General features: G+C 33.5%; 1 protein-coding gene across 4 annotated transcripts in view; it reads left to right on the forward strand.

Moving 5' to 3' along the window:
• Window positions 1-22,910, forward strand: part of HNF4G (hepatocyte nuclear factor 4 gamma) — a 156,949-nt gene that overhangs the window by 76,348 nt on the left and 57,691 nt on the right. For 2 of the 4 annotated variants that reach the window (XM_005563576.5, XM_074000024.1), the window contains exon 2: window positions 1,561-1,680. The exons of the other annotated variants lie outside the window; for them this stretch is intronic. The gene's annotated coding sequence lies outside the window, so the exon portion shown is untranslated. The remainder of the gene's footprint in view (window positions 1-1,560; window positions 1,681-22,910) is intronic. 4 annotated transcript variants of the gene reach the window in all.

A 22,910-nucleotide genomic window follows, 5' to 3' on the forward strand; every position in this document is an offset into this window, starting at 1 on the left:
AGCCTCCCAAAATGCTGAGATTACAGGCATGAGCCACTGTGCTCGGTCTCATTGGACATTTTGGACAATAAGCTTAGAACCATACAATCTTTCTTAGGACTTAAAACCATTAGGGACTTTAGGGATTAACATAGGAAATTCTTCATTTTACAAATGAGAAAATTGCGATTTACATGGGGACAGTCTCGATCAGCCATTGTTAATAGCCTTTATCTCAGTATCTTTGATAGCCTTTCTCATTCTATTTCCTCAAATTTAAAAAATGGAATATAGGGAGTGTGATATTTTCTGCCTGTTAAAAAGTATGAAAAGGCACTGTTTCCTCCTTGGTTTAATCAGAAAAGCAGAAAACACTTCAGGAGTTTGAAGTAGAAGGGATTTAATTCCAGGAACAAAATGCTCACAAAACTAATGGAAGACCTGGAGAAACAGAATCCAGGAAAGACCACTGTTAGCTTTTAGGCTCACCACTCACTTTGGTGAGTCAAGAAGCTCCCAGCACTGATCAAAGAAAAGGCCTCCAATATGGAGGTGGCTGAATTCCAGAAAAATAACCCAGAAGCCACAATAGCATCTCATATTTGGTGGAGCCATGTGTTTATTCACCTGCAGTTACTGGAGGAATGGTAAAGCTCCTGCCTTTCTTCCACCTTCCAAATTTTACCTGAGTACTTCTAAATGGCAGAATATGTTTTGGAAAGAAAACTTATTTTTTAATGTATTAGCATCTTAGTTATTTATCTCAATGGTTTGGTGCCTTTCAATTTAAGGGCACATACTCCTAAACATGTCAATAGCTCACAAATTATCAATCTGCTCTAATACTAAACAGTAATTGATGTTTATAATAATAGAATTATTAGTGCTGGAAGACACTAGAGATAAACTGAACCTCATCTTCTCATTTAAAAGACTCAAGTCACATACCAATGGTGTTGAAGAGCCAACCTTTTTGACTTACCTCCATGGCCCAGATGGAGTGTTTTCCTGTTATACCTGTCTCTGAATTTGCCTACTGCTTTGTACTTACATTCAGTTGAACTCTATAACTTTCTGATTTAATAAGGATTTAAACTACCTAATTATTTACTGCTAAGACCATAGTTAAGTTTTATAAGACACTTCAAAAAATTGTACGTAGGGACATACACACAGGTGTAAACTAAAAGGGAGTTTAGATTGCTCATTGCTCTTCCAAGGTGAAATCACCATTTTATCTGATGACTTACAAATGAAAAATTTGACCAAGAAATCTATTTAGTCAGATTTCTCAATGTCGTGAATGATCCTCCTGGTAACCAGATATTATGTCTGTCATGACATGACCACTTATTTCATGTTGACTTGTTGTTCTGTATGGAACTTCCTGTGGCACTAGAGTTTTCTTAAGTATAAACCATTCCAAAATCACACTGTTATTATGGGTTGCTTTGTACTCAGACTCTCTAGTATTCCTTTTGGGCTATTGGTCTTTCAACGTGCAGTTAGGGGATTAAAGTAAATCATTTAATCCATGCAGCATGTCACTCAATAGTATACTTTTGGAAATTGTTTCCACAGGAGCACCGGCGAAAGCAGCCAGTCTGAGATATTGACACTATAGAAAAAACTGACAGCTTACTCCTTGTATTGATTCTACTCTTCTCTACAAATATAGACTCCGTTCCCTACCACAGCCTTGTAAGTGGTGCCTGCTGAGGCTGCTAAATTGCTTTGTAAATTATTTATTACTTGGACACCTTGTAAAGATCTCTTTCCTTCTTGTCTGACTTGCTTGTGCTTTCATACATACTAAAGGTCTCAAAGTGTACACTGACCACAGCCTTCTTAGGAAATCCTTTCCTTCCCATCGTTTATTACAAATAATGGTTTTCCTTGCCCATATTATGATTATGCCTTTTGTCATTGGTTTTTATTTCTGATCTATTGCTTACAAAATATCATAAAAGTTTATATGCACATGTTTGGAGGCTGGCACTGGGCAATTAATTAGCACATTCTCAAATTAGAAAGTTTGAAGTACTTAAAGAACATTTATTTAATGATGGGAAAGAATTTCTGTTAATAAAAACTGTTTATCAGAGCAAATGAACATCTTTAATTTATTCACACTTATGTAGTAGAGTCAATGTTCTGAAAAAAGATGGCAAGTATTTTCTCTCTTCCCTTGATTATTTCTTCTTAGGTTTTATTTTATGATTTTCTGAAGAATTTTAAAAATGTTCATAATGTAGATAATAAAAACAATATTTTTTATCCAGTAAAAAAACAATTTGAGCAGATTGTGATTGTTCACTGTCAGCTAACTGAAACCATATACTCACATATAAAATACTCAATAGAAAATGTCTGTGCTTAATAATTTGCATTTTCCTCTCTCCCTCTCTTAGCTTCCTATATTAGTCGGCTCAGCACTAGTATAAATTTGATGATTTAGGTCCAGAGTTATTTCAGTGCCTCTTAAAGTTTGGAAATCCAAGAAGCTACTCCTCTCATCCATCCCTCAAAATTCATTAGCTTGTGTTTGGAAAGTACAGGGTTTTCAATCTCGTCTCTGCCATTTATGAGTTCTGTGACTTTAAGCAAGTAAATTAGCCCTCATAAACATCAACTTCTACTACGAAGTAGTAATAATAATAGTAATTATATCTATCCTAAGGATTATTGGAAAAATAAATGTGATATATTTGGAGTGTTAGAAGAGGCATCTATTAGGTATCAGTGATGTTTACAACATGTTGCTGATACAAAATTTTTTTACTTAAGGATTTAAATTTATGATAATTATATTTTATACAATACCAATAAATACATGTTGAGAATAAAAAATGTAGTTAGTAATTATACACTAAAATCATAGTATCTTGTAGGCAACTTTTTTAAGTCATAGAAATTTGAGAAGCACAAAAACGCACTTCTAAAATCACTGTAATTCTTTTTCTTTTCTTACCTTTTTTCTTTTTCTTTTCTTTTCTTTTTTTTTTTTTAAAGACAGGGTCTGGCTGTGTTGCCCAGGCTGGAGTGCAGTGGTGCAATCTCTGCTCACTGCAACCTCTGCCCTCCGGGGTTCAAGCAATTCTCATGCCTCAGCCTCCCAAGTAGCTAGTATTACAGGCATATGCCACCACAGCCAGCTAATTTTTGTGTTTTTAGTAAAGAAGGAGTTTCTTCTCCATGTTGGCCAGGCTTGTCTCAAATACCTGACCTCAGGTGATCCACCCATCTCGGCCTCCCAAAGTGCTGAGATTACAGGCGTGAGCCACCGCATCCGGCCAGATGACTGTAATTCTCACTGAAATGGGAACTGCAAGTGGCTTAGAGGACTAAGGATTAGACCATGAAGATTTATAAACAGAAGAGTCCAGCTATTTCTAGACAGGCCACTGTGGTTAAGAGATGGGCACACAAAGAACAATGCTTGACCCAAACAAGCGGTTTTAGACAGTGAGGTCCTTAGCCAGAAGCTTGAAGTCTATTTCAATAATATCCTCTCCAGGCCAGGTTTACTCCAGAGCTGTGCTGGTTTTCTTGTACACTGCTTTGTGCTAGCACATATTGCTATGACTTTATTTCACTCTTCCCTTGCATACTGAAGGTAATCGCCTTTAAGATGAGTTTTCTACACCTGTTTTCATACTCAATTCCTGGCTTGAAATGCTTCTTAACATTATTCCAATGTTTCAAGGCCCAGTTCAAATACCACGTCCCCACACTGATCTAGTCACTCTTACTACCACCTGCTTGTTTCCTCCTCTTCTAAATTCTTTCAGTATTGATAGTATGAATTACCCTAAGTAGTGTCTGAGATCAGATAGCGTGTTATCTGGTTTAATAATTGTTTAATTTGTAAAACTATCTATTTAGCTAGAAACCTGTAGGAGCGGGAGGAATCTTAATGTAAGATTAAAGGAGAAACCAAAGCCTGGTTAAAGCAGAGTATTTTCAGATAAAATTCACGGTCTAGTGCCAGATGGGAGCATTATCCTGACCCCCGTATGTTTGCACATTTCACATATGTGTCCCATTCTCACCAATGATGATGGCCTTCACCACAACTTCTTTGTAGATTACATAACACTTGCACATAATTTATCTCATTTATTCCTGAAAGCAATTTTATGAGATTGGTCTCTTTATCCTCATTTTGCAGAGAAGAACCAAAGCCTAGAAGGGATTACAATGATTGGTCCTGAGTCACACTGAAGTCCATTACTTTTATTTTCTATCCATCCCAGCTGACCTTACACAGTGGCTCATCCCACCCTCACAGAAACCACTCGAGGAAGGCCAGAAAGATATTTCCGACTTTGATTTATAAGCAAGGAGGCTGATTTCTCTTGAGAAAAAGTGAAAGAAGAACTTCTCATCCAAGCAGTCTCTGTCTTTTCCCTTTTTGGAGCAGGGACAGTGCAATTCTCTAAACAATAATATTGGTTTGACACAAAAAACAAGTGGAAGTCTGCACACCACTTTGTGCAAGAAATGCATGAGGGAACAGAGTTGGAATATGACTGAAATATATATATATATGCATATATGCATACACACACATATAAATACATATGCAGTCATATACATATGAATCATAAAATACTTAAATATGTGTGAAAATAGGTATTGACAACATGTATATCTATCTTATTTTATATACATTTAGTAAAATTTGGGAAGAAGGGAAAATCTCATCATTGGACCAAATTTGTGGCAAACAATTTCAGAAAAGAAAGCAAGGTATATATCTGGAGGGAAAGGAACTATTAGACTGAACTATACTGAGTAGACTGAGTTTCATGTCCTGGGAAGAAATGAAGGCTGGTTGGACACGGGCTTCCCCATCCTGAAGAGTGCTTAGAAAAAGGCGTGCTTTCTTTCTCACAAAATGAATAATTGAGGCAAAAGCTATAAAGGCATATATAGCAAAATAGCTTTGCCAAATGTTTATACCATGGATATTCCCAACAAAAGTGTAAGAGATGGTCCATTTGACTACATTCTTATAAATTCTTGGTATTGTAATTGAAAATAATAAAATGCTAGTTGGAAAAGTTAAAAAATTATTGTTTATAATGTTAAGTTCAGAATGAAAATTTTCTATATATTTGTTTACTAATTGCATTTCTTTTTCAAAAAAGTATACTTTAAATATATTTAAATTTTCTGTTTTATCTATTTTAACATCAGTGTTTTAAAATCAGTTATGTAAGCTTCATAGTGTTTTTTACCTGTTTAAACAATGTTTGGTAAGCCTATATCATTCCCACTGATTATTATATACAAGAATTAGAAAACTTTTTTGCTGAATCTGTTAATTTTATTAAGCCTGATTATGTTTTTATTGTTATTCTTTTTCAAAAAAAAAGTTTAAAAATTTGTCCCAAACAATTGGGGTACATTTTCTTTAATTTTCTCTGTTGTTACATTTTCCACTGCAAGCAAATTTGCAGACATATACATTAATGCCAAGTAATAGAATCTAGTTTCCATATATTAATACTTTTCCAGTGTCATATCTCTGAGCAGCATTGTATTGCTATTTTAAATAGTAATAGTATATATTAGGAAAACTGAATGATTTTAAACTTAGAGTTCATTCACAAAATTTACTAAGTTCATACTTTGCTGAAACAATTGTAGAGAAATCAGAGTTGTCTAAAACATCAAACCTTTCTGCAAAGAGAAGACAGTTAATGAGATTATAAATATGTATTCAATACATTAAAAAGCAGCATGAAATAAATGACAATAAAATTAGACAAAGTGTTGTTTTTACAGAGAGTAAGGAAAAAAGCCTCCACTCTCCCATACAACACACACAAACACACACACACACACACACACAGGTTGACAATACACAAGGAGACTAAGAAAAAAATCATGTGATAGACATGTGAAAATTTAAGTCATTTTTATTGCCTGAAATAATGAGATGAACATTAATAAGGTCTTTTATTACAGTTGCATAAATTGGGCTTTAATTTGTGACCATTGAGAATACTGCTCCAGACTAAGGATTAAATTTGTTTTTATTGAACGTAATAAATAAAGATTACACATTAAAATATTATGAATCACTTGCATTTAGAAACAGTCTTATCAAGGACCAGTATTGTGGTTTATTAGTTCTTGAAATTATTGTCTAAATTACTGCCTTGAACATAATAAGTGGTGATTATTTTTTTTGAATGAATGAATGGTAGTGAAATGTAATATTTGAAAGGACTGAATTTTAGGTAATACCAGTAATAGCATATGTAGAAATAAACATGCACTAAAATGCAGAATTATAGAAGAATATATTTATTTAACAATAAACATCTCTACTTTATAAAGGTAACAAAATCAGTGTTTATTTAAATTGATTTTGAATTACGATCTGCTATCTATACGCAAGGTGATGTTTTTGGTGTTAAGGAAACTATAGCTTCATAGTTTGGTCTCCATCAATTAGTAAGTGATGCCAGTAGTACACTGGTATATCTCAACAAATAACAAAACATTGAAGACAGAATAAGATGAATATGATAGAGAAAAAATGGCAGAGATTTTGGAACAAAATGACTTTTGCTTATTCTATTTATGCGTTTGCAACTGATTCACAGATTATGTTTCTAAAACTTATAGTATCCTCCTACTCTTCTCATTGTGTCATCTTTGAAATCATCAACAATGGTATTTCATATCATGCAAACTCATACAGAAAACTTTAATACAATTGTAATATCTCTGAAATTTGCATTTTTAATATCTCCATGTGATGGCATTCACTATTATCACATTTATTATAGTTGTTAATGATGGGAAGTTATTATATTAAAGATGACTTTGGATTACTAACTTGTAATGTTTCTGTAGGCCTCAGAATTCACTGAACTGAGGAGCTAACAGGATCCTGACATTTAATTGTTTCTGCCTGAGCTTTCTGTCAACTTTGGAACTTGTGTAAGGCAAGTGTGATAACATACATAAAGACAGAACACTTTTATTTTTTTTTTTTTAAGACAAAGTCTCCTCTGTTACCCAGGCTGGAGTGCAGTGGTGCCATCTTGGCTCACTGCAGCCTCCACCTCCCGAGTTCATGCAATTCTTGTGCCTCAGCCTCCCAAGTAGCTGAGCCCACAGGCCCAAGCCACCAGGCCTGGCTAATTTTTGTAGTTTTAGTAGAGACGAAGTTTCGCCATGTTGGCCAGGCTGGTCTTGAACTCCTGGCCTCAAGTGATCTGCCCGCCTTGGCAGTTTTAATTTTTTATAACAAAATATTTGATACAAACACACACACTACATATGCAGTATAAAGAATAATACTGAAATAGGAACAATATAGCCCTTACCTTAATAAAGAAATGGAACAATATCAATATTTCTACATTTTTTGTCCCTATTATTGATCAATTATTTATTCTCTCCCTCTTCAACAAAGTCTTTAAATTTTGTGAGCTATTGTATTATAGTTATGAGCAGGTACTACTAATAACTAATAACTGAATGACAAAATATTCGTCGGAAAAATGTAATATCAAAGCTAATATTTAAAAATCTGTTACTTCTTTAAAAGTAGTGCATATTTAAATCCAATTTTAATATAAGTAATATGCAAAAAATTTGAGATATCCAGATAATTATTCTGCAAGAAGAGTAAATCAAATTTACCATAAAATGTACTTCTTAAAGATACTTTTTTAAAGTACTATTTTAGTTACGGTTATCCTTTATTCTTTTTTTCTTGTCATGAGCTCTTCCTGATACCTACTGGCAGGGTTCTAGTAGCTTCCTGAATATATCTTAATATAATAATTTTTTTCAACTCAGTGGATGTTACATTAGCTTCACAACACTGGAGGTCTTTTTGTTTATGTTTCCTGAGTCCATCAACCCTTAACTACTCACTCAAAAGCCTGACGTTACCAGTTTTTCTCAGGGTATTTTCTTTTTTTTGTTTGTTTGTTTTTTTGTTTTTTTGGGACAGAGTCTCGCTCTGTCCCCCAGGCTGGAATGCAGTGGCGCGATCAGGGCTCACTGCAAGCTCCGCCTCCCGCGTTCACGCCATTCTCTTGCCTCAGCCTCCGGAGTAGCTGGGACTACAGGCGCCCGCGGTCACGCACTGCTAATGGTTTTTTTTTTTTTTTTTTTTTTTTTTTTTTTTTTTTTATCTTCAGTAGAGACGAGATTTCACCGTGTTAGCCAGGATGGTCTTGATCTCCTGACCTCGTGATCCGCCTGCCTCGGCCTCCCAAAGTGCTGGGATTACAGGCGTGAACCACTGCGCCCGGACTCTCAGGGCGTTTTCAAACTGCTAGTTATTTTAAACAGCCACCAGAATTCTCCATTTCATAACTTTCAGAGGGGATTTACTCCAAAATGTTGGATTTCTTAAAGAATCTTGCATCTCTTCTTACCACTTAATTTATAAAAAAAGAATCTCTCTACAAAGCTCAAGAACATAACTGGTTATCATGAAGGAGCTCCTATAATATTTGGTTTTTATTCCATGAAAATTAATAAGACTACAACCAGAAAAGTGGAAAAAAAGACATAGAAAACATAGAAGCATATGTAGAAATTATAATGAAGCAGCATCAAATACATTGTAACTATATATATATGTGTATATATATATAAATGGCATTAAAATATGCAAAGAAAGGTTTTGCTGTGGTTCTGATGACTGTCTAAAGATTTATGACTATGAGAAATGCAGTTTTTGGAAAAATGAAAAGCAGCAGTGTCTACTAGATTTAGAAACATTATCTTAACAACAAAATGCAAATTTTGTTGCGGAAAAGATATTTCCTTAGTTCCAATGCCCTATGATTCAGAAAAACCTAGTTGAGTAGGGTCTACAGCCCTTTGCTTGTTCCTTCCTAGCTTTGATGGGGTATGTAAATGCTGTGTAGAGGAGAAGGGCTTGAGGACTAAGGACCAAACAGGGTTGTATATTCTCTCTGTTTTAAAACATAATCTGTTTTCTCTATTGGCAGAAAAGGTGTGTGTTTGTGTTTGTGTTTTGGGGTTATTAAAATACATTTAATTCTGTCAGGCAGAGGACACCACATCTGATTCCTTGTAAAAGGAAGTCATAACTGCTGGACACATAGAGACCAGGAGAGGGCTAGATACTATACAGAAATTAAATGAAGTATAAAGTACAATGTATAATACATCTAATAAATAATTTATTGAAGAAAAGGTAAAATAGTTTTGACCAGGTGCGGTGGCTCACGCCTGTAATCCCAACACTTTGTGAGGCCAAGGCAGGCGGTTCACGAGGTCAGGAGCTCGAGGTCAGTGTGGCCAACATGATGAAACCCGGTGTCTACTAAAAATACAAAAATTAGCTGGGTGTTGTGGTGGGCGCCTGTAATCCCAGCTACTCGGGAGGCTGAGGCAGGAGAATTGCTTGAACCCGAGAGGCAGAGGTTGCAGTGAGCCAAGCTCATGCCACTGCACTCCAGCCTGGGTGACAAAGCAAGACTCCATTTCAGAAAAAAAAAAAAGATAAAACGGTTTCATGTAGCTACCAAAGACGAGCAAATAATTATAAATTCAAGGCAGAAAGGCTTCATTTCATTTCAACTCGTATTATCATCAAATGCCTTTCTTCCTAGTTGTTCACTGATCTTTCCTAGATATCATGGATTTCTTTACAGTGCTGAAAAAAGAATCTCCCCAGATATTTCTATGTTCTCAGCTTTTGTTACTGTAGGTTAAGAGTTTATTTTTAAGATTCCTAGAATTTTTTTAATTAAAAGAACATTCTTATGCTATGATACAGTAAGTCAGTTTAGAAACTAAACTTAAATTGCATTTAATATTATCCTGATGTCTTTGATTTTGTTATAAAATATTTCAAAAAATGTACAAACACTATTTAAAATTAACTGGAATATTATTAATATAGTATACATATTAATAGAGACCCTGCTGAAAACTTTAAAAGAAATTTGAAGTATTCATCCCACAGGAAAATGCTAGGACATTTGGGAACCACAAAGAATTTTTAAGTTCCATCATAGGATCCCTATCAACATACAAGACAAAAAAAAGACATGCTTAATGCAAGAGATACATATATTCTTGTCTTAGCAACGTTATATATAAATCAAATTTCTCTAAATGAATAATATTTTTCTAATTATGACTCTTCATTTTGAGGTATATTATTCAAAACCCATATCCAATTTTTGGGTCTTCTACTAACTTGTTTGAAGTTAACAAGCAACAAAAAAGCAATGAAAGTTCACTAGGAACAGTGAAGTTTCATAACAAATTTGATAATCTAGAAGAAATGGACAAATTTCTAGGAAGACACAAAGTATCAAATCTGACCGAAGTGAAAATAGCAACTCTGAATAGGCTTATAATATGTAAAATAATTAAATTAGTGATCAAAAAAATTCCCATAAAAAAGCCTAGGATTGTATGACTTCACTGTTGAATTCGAACAAATATTTAAAGACAAATTATCACAAATTCTTTGAAAACACTTCCAGAAATTGAAGAGAAGGAAACACACTTATTATATGAGGCCAGTGTTACCCTGATAACAAAACCAGATGAAGACATCAAAAGAAAAAAAAATGGACAGACCAGTAATCTTATGAATATAAGTGCAAAAAATCCTCATCAAAATACGTACTAACAAGGCAAATACAACAACATAAAAAAAAAAAAAAAGGATTATCGTCCATAATCAAGTGGGCTTTATCTCACAAATGAAAGGTGGTTCAACATTAAAAAATCAATGCATACTAAAAGAATAAAGAACAAAAACCACGTGATCATCTCAGTAGAAAGAGAAAAAGCATTTTACAAAATACAACACACTTTTAAGAAAAAACACTTAAAACGTCAGAAATACAACTAAACTTTAGTAACCAAATAAAGTACATTTTTTGGCAAATTCATGTCAAACATCAAACAAATGCTGAAATATTTGGAGTCGGGGACAAGATAAGAATGTCTCTTTTTGCTACTTCTATTTAGCATTTTACTGGAGGTTCAAGCCAGGGCAACTAGGCAAGAAAAAGAAAGAAAAGGTGTCCAGATTGGAAAGGAAGAAGTAAAACTATGTCAATTTGCAGATGACATGATGTTTTATATATAAAGCCCCAAGAAATTCCTCAGTAGCTATTCAAAGTACTAAATGGGTTCAACAGAGTTGTAGGATAGATACAAGGTTAACATACAAAAATTAGTTTAATTTCTATACATTAGCAATCAACAATCAGAAGGTGAAATAAGAAAATAATTTCATTACCAATAGCTTTAAAATAATAAAGTACTATGAAACACATTTAACAAAAGAAATACAAGACTTGTACGCTAAAAACTGCAAACATTGTTGAGAGAAATAGAAGAATTACTTAATAATTGGAAAGACATCCCATGTTCATGAATTGAAAGATTTAATATACATGTAAGATGGCAATACTCTGCACAAATTGATCTGCATATTTAATGTAGTCCTAACAAAATTCCAGTTGCCTTTTTTTTGCAGACCTTGACAAGCTGATAACAAAGTTCAGATGAAAATTCAAGAGACCCCAAATATGCAAAAAACAAAATTTAACAACAACAAAAAGAACACAGCTGAATGACTCACACTTTCTAATTTCAAAACTTATGACAAAGGTACAGTAATGAAAGCTGTACAGTCCTAATATAAGAATAGATATATAGATTAATGAAATAGAATTGAGAGTACAGTGGGGGAAAAACCTCATAAGTTTATGATCAATTGATTTTGACAAGGGCACAAAGACAATTCAATTGAGAAGCAATAGTCTCTCCAAAAAATGGAGCCAGGACAACTGGAAATTTACATGCAAAAGAAAAATGTTGAATGCTTACCTGATATAACATACAAAAATTAACTAAAAGTGATCAATGACACAAATGTAACTGCTAGAACTATCAAACCCTTAAAAGAAAACATATTCATGAGCGTGTATTAAGCAATGGATTATTAGATATCACACTAAAGCACAAACTACAAAAGAAAAAATAAATTAGACTTCACCAAAATTAACCACTGTGCTTCAAAAGACATTATCAAGAAAGTAAAGAGACAATTTATCGAATGTGAGATAATGTTTATAAATCTTAGGTCTGATAAGGGTCTAGTATCCAGAATATATAAAGAACTCTTACACTGCAGCAATAATACAATGAAAGCTCAATCAAAAATGGGCAAAAGATTTTAATAGGGGTTACTTTAAAGACGATATATAAATGAACAGTAAGCACATGAAAAGATGTCCAACATCGTTAGTCATTAGGAAAATGCAATTTAAAACGATGAGATAATGCTTTACATCCCCCACAATGGCTATAATGAAAAAGGCAGAAAGTAACAAGTGTTGGTGAGGATATGGAGAAACTGAAATCTCATATATTACTGGTTGGAATGTAAAATGGACAACTGCTCTGGGAAATGTTAACAGTTTTTCATGAAGACAAACAGAGTTACCATATGATCTAGCAATTTCTCTTTAGAACATGTACCCAAGAGCATTTAAAATATATGTTCATATGAAACATTACATAACAATGTCTATAGCATTGTTCATAAAAACTGAATAGTGGAAATAATTTGTATTTCCTAACATATGGATAGGAAAATGGATGATATTCATGTAATAGAATATCATTCAGCCATAATAAATGAAGTGTTGATACCTATTACAACATGGATTAGCCTTGAAAACATTAGACTAAGTGAAACAAGACACACATGTACACAAAATATTGTACAATTCCCTTCAGATGAAATGTCCAGAATGAGAAAATTTAATAAAGAAAGAATATCGATTAGTATTTTTCAGGGGGAAGGGGAGGGAGGATGGGCATGACAGTTAATATATATTGGCTTTTTGAGGACTGATGAAAATGTTCTGAAATTAGATACTGGTGATACTTGTCCAACCTTTTGAATATACTTAAAGCCACTAAATTATAAATAAATATAATAAACATATATATACATATAAAATGTGTTTATAGTTTATTATATATAATTATATTAGATTTTATCCTGGGAAATTTTAATAAAAAAGACTAACAAGGGGAGAATAATGAAGAGTACCAGATTTTAAAACATATTATAAAACTACAGGAATTTTAAAAGTTTACAGTCGGACAAGGTGGCTCATACTTGTAAATCCCAGCACTTTGAGAGGCCAATGTGGGGGGATCACTTGAGGCCAGGGATTTGAGACAAGCCTGGGCAAGATAGGGAGATCCTATCTCCACAAAAAATAATAAAAAAATGATCCAGACATGGTACGCACACCTGTAGTCCCACTTACTTGAGAGACTGAGACCAGAGGCTCAGCCCAGGAGTCTGAGGCTGCAGTGAGCTATGATTAAGCAACTGCATTCCAGCCTGGCTGACACAGTGAGATCCTGTCTCAAAAAACAAAATGTTTGGTAATATTTGGTACATAATATACAGATCAGTAAGTTGAAACAGAATCCAAATATACTCCTAAACACACACACATAGTTTTGTTATTTTTTTCACATGAAAAATTATTGAAGAGATTTTCTTCAGTAATGTTGTGTAGACATTTGGTTCACATTCCATCAGAGAAAAAAATTACATCGCTTACCAACTTCACATATTATGCCAAACTATATCCCAGATAAAACAAAATTTTTTAAAAAATGTTAAATTGACAAATTAAAATGGTATATACTTACGGTATACAACATTGGTGTTTTAAAATATGTATCATGGAATGACTGAACCAAGCTAATTAACGTATGCATTATCTCACATAATTATTTTTTTCATGATGAGAATACTGAATTTTTTTTTTTTTTTTTTTTTTTTTTTTTTTTTGAGATGGAGTCTCGCTTTGTTGCCCAGGCTGGAGTGCAGTGGCACAATCTCGGCTCACTGCAACCTCTGCCTCCTGGATTCAAGCCTCTTGCCTTACCCTCCTGAGTAGCTGGGACTACAGGCATGCACCACCATGCCTGACTAATTTTTGTATTTTTAGTAGAGTCGAGGTTTCTTTCACCCTGTTAGCCAGGATGGTCTCCATCTGCTGACCTTGTGATCCACCCGCCTCGGCCTCCCAAAGTGCTGGGATTACAAGCCTGAGCCACCGCGCCTGGCCCTCAAGTCTATGTTCTTAGTGATTTGCAAGTATTATTGACTATAGTCGGCATTTATACAATAGATTTCTCAAACTTAAAAACAGGTTTTAAACATAAAATAATGTATATATAAAAGTTGTGTGAAAGAGAGAGAATTGAGAGAACATGTTTTCCCTGATCCTTATGAGGATACCCTGTATAAACACAGTAAAACATAGAGATAACAAATAATAAAATTTGACTTGATGAATTTTATAAACCTGCATTACAAAAATAGTAGTTTATAGCATATTTTAGATAAATGTTAATTTTAATATGTAAAAAGCTTTTATCAAGTGACAAGAAAATAACAAACAGCTTAATGGGCAAAGGACAAAAACATGTAGCTCAAAAGAAAAAGTAAGCTTTAAAAATATACTAAAATGCCTCATCCTGTACAAATAATTAAAGAAACACAAGGGTAAACAACAATGTAATACTGCTCTTACCATTCAGTTTTTAAACATGTCTTTTAATATTTGGTATTGAAGAGGTTGTGGAAAAACAGGCATTCTAGTATGATATATTGTTGGAGTGTGTGTAATTATTATAATTGCTTTGAAGTAATTTGACCTAAAAAAAAAAGAGGTCTATACCTTTGACTCAGAAATTCTTTCTTTAGAAAGACACAAATTGTTAGCTATTATGTTTGTAGGCTATTCATGATATTATCTGTAGTAGCAAAAGTCTGAAACTGTCTATTAGTTGGGGAGTAGTCCATTATATGATGATACGGATACATTTTCAAACAAAATATGCAAAACAAAATGCATATTGTAATATATTTGTACTTTGAAAGTCCACAAACACTTATACCTATGCAGTTTTTACTTGCATACACTTTTTCTGGACAGATACATAGTATCTACGAAATAGTGAGATATTATTAGGAAGGGCAGCAGGGGGATCTGAAAGGAAAAAGAGATCACTTTTCATATAGAAAACTCCATAGGTAAATAATTCTCAAATATTAGAAACAATTTTCTGTGGTAAAGGAAAGCACTGGTTAAGAGAGCAGACTTTGACATTAGAGAGCCCTGCGTTTGTGTTTGGTTTTGCTGCTTACTAAGCCTTGGGCAAGTACTAAACTCTCTAAGCCTCAATTTCCTCTCTGTAAAATAAAGAGAAAAATGGTGATCACCTACAGAGCTATGAGTATTAAATAAATAAAAACATGTAAAGTAACACAGAGATGACATAGATTGATCACTTAATGCCATATTCTTTTTATTGCTAATAGTAAGAATGATAGTTCAAGAAAGTTGGGTGTACAGTGTGTCTGGCTTCCAATGATAGATGTTGTCAAGATATTTTTGCAATAGCTTCTGGTCTAGATCAGAGCTTTTTATCCATGGTGCTGTGATGAGCTAATGTGTCACAGTCATTGTTGTTTGTGTTCTGAATAATTTGTTACTTACAATACTTTACTGAAGTCTGAGGCTTGTTGTTTGTTAGAGCTCAGTGTTGCATGTTAGAATGTGTTGCACCTATAAATACTCTTACTCTCTTGAATTATAAAATGATTTTTTGAGTCAGACAAAGAGGAGTGGAGTCCTTATAGTACTTATAGGAGTGGAGAGCTTACAGAGTTCTGAAAATTGCTGATAACTCTGGGTGTGCCAGTGAGAATGTGTCATGTATGAGAAAATCACATGGTCACAAGCTATAATCTTTTGCTGTGGATGGGAACCAGTTTAAAATTAGTAAAGAGAAAGTTCCAAGTCATCTAAAGGCCTAGGAGTAATTGTGGATTATTTTTAGAATACATGAATCTAAGTTGTTTCCATAATCCTAAAAGCTAATAAAATTATGGGTGTGCTGGGAGGCCAAGGCAGGTGGATCTTCTGAGGTCAGGAAGTTCCAGACCAGCCCGGCCAACATGGTGAAACCCCGTCTCTACTAAAAATATAAAAATTAGCCAGGCATGGTGGCACACACCTGTGGTCCCAGCTACTCAGGAAACTGAGGCAGGAGAATCCCTTGAACCAGGAGGCACAGGTTTCAGTGAGTAGAGCTGAGATTATGCCACTGCACTCCAGCCTGGGTGACAGGGTAAGACTTTGTCCAAAAAAAGCAAAAACAAAACAAAAACAAAAAAATCTGGATATGATCAGGGAAGAAAACAAAACATATTTTTTTACCTTTTATATTAACAAACGTTTCCCCCTTTAAAATATCAAAGATAGTTCTGGTTACTAAATCTCAAGAAAGATTTTAGAACTGGGATTACTAGGTCAAAAGTTACAAGTATTTTAACTCTTGATATATACATATGTATTATACACTTACAAACATATATACACATATACATATACATTTCATAGGAGGGCAATTTACATTGTTATTAGTGTTGCACGAGTGATATTAATTATCTGCAATACATAATGTCATTTACAAAAAGTTCATTTTCTAGGCATAATATATTTTGAGGTTAATGCACTGTAATTATCATCAAATTTGGACATTTCCCAATGTTAGTTTTCTATTTATATTTCCCTTTGTCTAAGTTGCAAGTTTATATTGTACTGATGATGATTTGTTGATTATGGTCTTTCTATTAGGTCTTTTTATTAGGATATTTTCATTACAAATTAAAATGATCTCTTATAACTTATTTATAAGTAACCCTGGGATTTTATACAGTGAATTGTGAATTGTGGAAACTAGTGTGAATCTCTAATCTCTTTCACTTTATAATATTGTACTTTTGAATTATACCTACTACATTTGGTGGGACAAGAGAGGAAAGATGAGTGAATATTTCTTAATTCCACTCATTAATGTAGGTGATTATAGAAACTTCTACCAGAATCTGGGATATGCTCAATTCTTAACACTCATGGTTATCACTGAGAAATTTTCTTTTCAGAGGGTTTTATGGATAATTTACTAGGGTTTGGAGGGAAGGTCTCTGTTTCTCCGTACCAACCTTTTCTGAAAATGTTAGTTTTCAGTACGAGTACTGGTTTTAGCCACTAAATATTGGTAGTTACTGATTTCTAAACTCTCAACTCTTTTGCTAACTTGTTGGTGGACCTTTGACAAGTCACTTAACTTCTTTGTCTCCTCAACCGCGAAATGGAACATTAGTCTGAGATGTCCTTAAGCTCCTTGCTAGCTGTGCTTCTTTCCTGATTCATTTATACTCTGCATTTCTTGCCTGTAGATACACCTTTGGAATATGCAAATGAATGTGGACTTGTGTGTGTTCTAACCTGAGTTGGCTTCTCTCTCTACATCATTCTTTAACCCTTATTCCAGCACAAGACAAACAGTACAAAGGTCTCAAAAGTTTGGGACCTCAGATCCAGAATGTTTTGAAACGATATTCATTCACTAAAATATGAACAAAGTTAAAGCAAAATATTTAACAACATCGTTTTACCTCCCAATCTTTTTGTTTCAGTTTCACTGCCTTGTCATCTACAAACATTTATAAACGTGCCTTATGATAGAGTTATTCTGTAAACTCTGTAATGCAAGCGTTCCAAAAAAAGAACATAATACAAGAGCTGCAAATATACGTATTTGGGAATTCTCGACACTTTTTTCATCTAGTTAAAAAATCATCTGAGGAAGAATGTAATGAATTCATTTAACTATGAGTTATATTTTAAACATTTTGTAGAGACACGAGCTCTGAATAATTAACTCTGTTACTACTCAATAATTTAAGTGGAATGACCCTTGACAGTCTGTTTGTAATAACTAACAGTGCATTTTAATTAATTTTTTAAGTTAGAAATGGCATCTCTAGAGTTTAAGATTCTTGGGGGCAAAATTGAACTTTTAAAATTGATTAGTATAGTGGGTTATTTTTCTTAACGAAAATAAAACTGATTTGCATTTTAAAAATCTGGGTACACTTTTAAAAATGATTATGTCAGTAATTTAACATTAGGCATATCTTAGAAAGAATTATACCTTTTCTTTCTATCTCTTCATACCAATCTTCTGGTATATAGAAACTAGGTAGTATAAAAGTTAAATAATTGTATGCCTGAAAAGTCGAAGATTTAGTGATTTTAAGATTTTAAGAATCTGAGTTTGAAATTTCTGTCAAAAAATATAAAGCTAATTTTATAAAAATGAAAGTTCAGTTTATAGGATAGCAAGAATAAAACCTATCATAAAATGTACAAGCAGCTTTAATACTAAGTTTAATAAGCAGGAAACTTATCTTCTACATTCACTGGCTGTTTATCTTATACTTGAACTTTTCCCTCATTTTATCCTTTTGAATAATACTGCACTAAAGTGAATCTCTGATTAATATTTAAATGTACATGGGGAGAAGTGGGTCACCTAATCAGAGAAAATAATTAACAAACCACCTCATTCTCATATCCCTGAATTCTTACAAGGAGGCATATATTTTGATTACTACAGTGTAGTTCCCTTTGACCTCCTTTCTAATTCAAAGCTTATTAGATTTCACGATTGAACTGGCTCACTAACATTTAATTATAGTTCTTAAATATTTTCTGAATGTGCTTTTATGTCCTGGATTTTTCTAAATTCCACTTTTCTTCTCTCTTAGAGTAGCAAAAGTTAACTGGTAAGGATTATTTTCCTCTTCCAGACAATTCTGTGATAGAGTGCAAAAACAAATTCTTGTGGGCTAGGCAAAGTTTTTTTTTGGCAACTGCAACAACAACAACAGCAGCAAAAGCTTTTTATGCAGTGGCTGAAAGATGAGATAGGTCTTTATGTGTTAATGTAGAATGATATTCATGTTTTGATGGTTGAGCATTACAATTTTATTTGGACCTAAAAATGTTACAGGTTTATGAAAAGAACATATATAATAGATGATAGATAGATAGATAGATAGATAGATAGATAGATAGATAGATAGACAGACAGAAATTCTACATGTGCATTTGTATGTTTATATGTGTGTTTGTGAAATATACATTTTATTTTGTATATACATATAGATTATATGTAGGAATTATAAATGGACAGATTTTATCTATTTTTATATGTAATCTATCTCCTTAATTTCTATTTTATTACAATCTCTATCTCTATGTAGAGATTTGCCAATGAAGAGGAAACTACTGACTTTTAAAATTCTTTCTTTCTTTTTTTGTGATGGAGTCTTGCTCTCTCGCCCAGGCTGCAGTGCAGTGGCGTGATCTTGGCTCACTGCAACCTCCACCTCCTGGATTCAAGCAAATTCTCCTGCCTCTGCCTCCCGAGTAGCTGGGATTACAGGTGCCCACCACCATGCCCAGTTAATTTTTGTGTTTTTAATAGAGATGGGATTTCTCCATCTTGGCCAAGCTGGTCTCAAACTCTTGACCTCATGATCCACCTGCATTGGCCTCCAAAAGGGCTGGGATTACAGTCGTGAGCCACTGTGCCCAGCGGACTTTTAAAATTCTAATTGACATAAATTTTAAAGTTTACTTTAAATTTTTCATTTGCAATCAAAGCTTATGTAACTTTTATAATTAAAAACATGAAAAGGTAGTGATGAGCATTGCTATTCTCTTTTCAATAATGCATTTTATAAAACTATTTGATATATATAATAAAGTTATAAAACTTGTTCAAAAAGAATTAATTCATCAAAATTTAACTAGTTACATGTTTTTAAAGTACATGGTGTTTCAGAATAATTCTAAGCAGAGATGTGCAAAGTTTAAGACAATTTTAAACTTATTCAATGACTTAAAACATAAAAAAAATGGAATTGTCAGATTTCTGTGTAAGAAAACTAAAATATGTGGAGAATTTAGGAGTTTTTAAATTAATTTATAGTTTGAACAAAGCTTGCGAAAAGGATTCCAAAGTTAATTTTCATATAATAAACAGAATAAAATAATAATTTTGAAAAAAAGATAAAAATAAAAGGGGGAATAACCATATCAATGGCTAAACAACATTATAAGAATACAGTGATGGTGTTGGAACAGGAATAGACAAACAGAATATTTTAACGAGTAGACTAAATGACCCTTTTCTGTATACAGAAAGCCCCATCCTTCTAGGACAGGCAGGGAGATTGGCCCAGGAGCTCCTTTCCTCTACTCTCTGTCTCCAAAAAGAATTTTCCATGCTCTATTTGAGAAAAGGGGCTGGGCACAAGCCTTGAACAATTTTTTTAATCTTGTAATATCCAAATAAAATATGTTTCTGTGACGATTGACATGGAGGTACAAAAACATTTACTTCAAAAAAGAAACAAAAGGAAGCTAGATCTCCATCTTACACCATGGCCCCAAATAAATTCTAAATATATTAAACAGTGACATAAAATATTGGGCCTTAATAACTGCATGAAAAATTTATTAAATCTCTTAAAAAAGAACTTTCTAGTTTTAAAATTATTCATTTATTCAAAAGCTATTGAAACCTCATTTTTTGTTCTAGTAGATATACAGCGTTAAGACAAAAGAACCACTTTTCAAAGAGCTTAGAATCTAGCTGAAAGCACAACTCAAGTATTGACAATAACTATTGATCTTTATATTAGGGGAAGAACAGATTGTAGTAAGGGGAAAGACAGGAGCTATAACCACGTAGGAAACACGGAGGCAAGAGAAAACATGAACTGAGAAGTTCATTAATATTGAAGGTTAGAGGGGAAGAGATGAGTGACAAAAGATGGAGCTGAAGAAGGCCAGAACTGAGTTTGAAGTGTCTTGTAATCCATGAAGAGGACTTTACGCTCTATCCTAAGAGCAGTGGAAAGCTACTGAAGAGTTTTGAGTGAATGATGTCATGAATGAATTTTAGAAAATTCAGTTTTACTGACTTATAAGAAAGATGAACTGGAAGTGACTATAAGCCTGAGAGTCTGGTTAAGGAGACACACAAACAGAAAAGTACAGAAATGTGTGCTAAGAGGGTGAGTTTAAGGTATCATGGAGGATGACATACCCATAGGACTCCACTTATTTAGAAGTCAGCTGAGGTCTGTAAGCAGAGAAATCAGAAGAGGATTGGCTGGAGCAAGTTGAGATATTTGTAATTAGGCTTGGGGTCAAATTCCTAGTTCTAGTGTGCTCTAGATGACTAGAACACATCCAAGGGAAGTGTAAGGGGAAGTTTTCATTGTGAAGAGCCAAGGACTGAGCCAACATGACAAAGAAGTAGAAGGTGGAAACCCTTGGGAGTCAAAGATTCGTATTTGGTGTCCTGGATCTAAGATTTGTCCTAGGAGACCACATGCCAAGAGGTGTATATAAAGACTGGAGAGACTAACAGGAATTCTGCAATTAGGGTTGGATGTGAGAAGCCTGAACATTCTAATGCCTATTAATATAGTGCATTGTGGAACACATATATTTTAATAGTCATAGTCATGATTCATTTGGAAATCGTGCAAAGTAAGACTTTTAGATAAGACTCATCAATGGAACTTTATCTTCTGTCTCTCGTATGCTGCATAATATGCTGCATAATGATGTTCTGGACAACAAAACATAGTCACGTGATGTATAATGATGTTTTGGTCAATGGTGGACCACATATAAAGATGGTGGTCCATAGGATTATAATGGAGCCAAAAAGTTCCTATGGCTAATGATGTCATAGCTGTTATAATGTCATGGGGCAATGCATTATTCACATGTTTGTGGTGATGCTGGTGTAAACAAACCTACTATACTGCCGATCATATGGAAGTATTGCACATGCAATTAGGTACAATACATAACACTTGGTATTAGTAATAAATGACTATGTTGCTGGTTTATATATTTACTACACTTTTTAATCCTTATTTTAGATTGTACTTCTACTTATTAAAGACAAATTACTATAAAAGAGCCTCAGGCAGTTTCTTCAGGAGGTATTCCAGAGAAAGGCATTATTATCATAGGTGATGACAGCTCCATAAATGTTTTTGCCCCTGAAAACCTTCCAATGGGACAAGATATGGAGGTGGAAGGCAGTGATATTGATTATCCTAACCCTGTGTAGGCCTTGACTAAGGTGTGTGTATTTGTCTTTATATTTTAACAAAAGTTTAAAAAGTAAAACAAATTAAAAATTAGAAATAGAAAATGTTTATAGAATATGGATATCAATAAAAAATATTTTTCTACAGTTAACAATGTGTATGTGTTTCAAGCTGTTTTAAGAGTCAAAAAGTTAAAAAAAACTTAAAGATGTAGAAAGTAAAAATGTTATAGTAAGTTAAAGTTAATATATTTTAAAAAACATTTTTAAATAAATTCAGTGTAGCCTAAGTGTACAGTATTCATAAAGTCTGCAGTAGTGTAAAATATGGTGTTCTAAGCCTTCACATTCACTCACCACACACTCACTGACTTACCCAGAGCAACTTGTATTGTTGCCAAGTTCCCTTCATGGTAGGTGCCCATGACAGGAGTACCAATATTTTATTTTTTTATACTGCATTTTTACTGTACTTTTTCTATATTTAAATACACAAATGGTTACCATTGTATTATAATTGCCTATTGTATTTAGTACAGTAATACATTATACAGACTTGTAGCCTAACAGCAATAGACTATAACATATAGCCCAGGTGTGTAGTAGGTTATACCATCTAGGTTTGTGTAATTATACTCTATGATGTTTGCGCAACAATGAAATTGCCTAACAATGCATTTCTCAGAATATATCCCCATAGTTAACATATTTCCTGTGTGTGTATATATATATATATATTTATATATTTTATGTGGTTGGATTCTATGTAATTAAAAATAATTCTGAAATTAAAATTTAGCATGGTGTTTCTTCATATTTATCAATCATTTTAAATTGCTGCCTAATGGTTTATCCAG

The sequence above is a fragment of the Macaca fascicularis genome, chromosome 8 (genome assembly GCF_037993035.2).
Source record: "Macaca fascicularis isolate 582-1 chromosome 8, T2T-MFA8v1.1".
Classification (NCBI taxonomy): domain Eukaryota; kingdom Metazoa; phylum Chordata; class Mammalia; order Primates; family Cercopithecidae; genus Macaca; species Macaca fascicularis.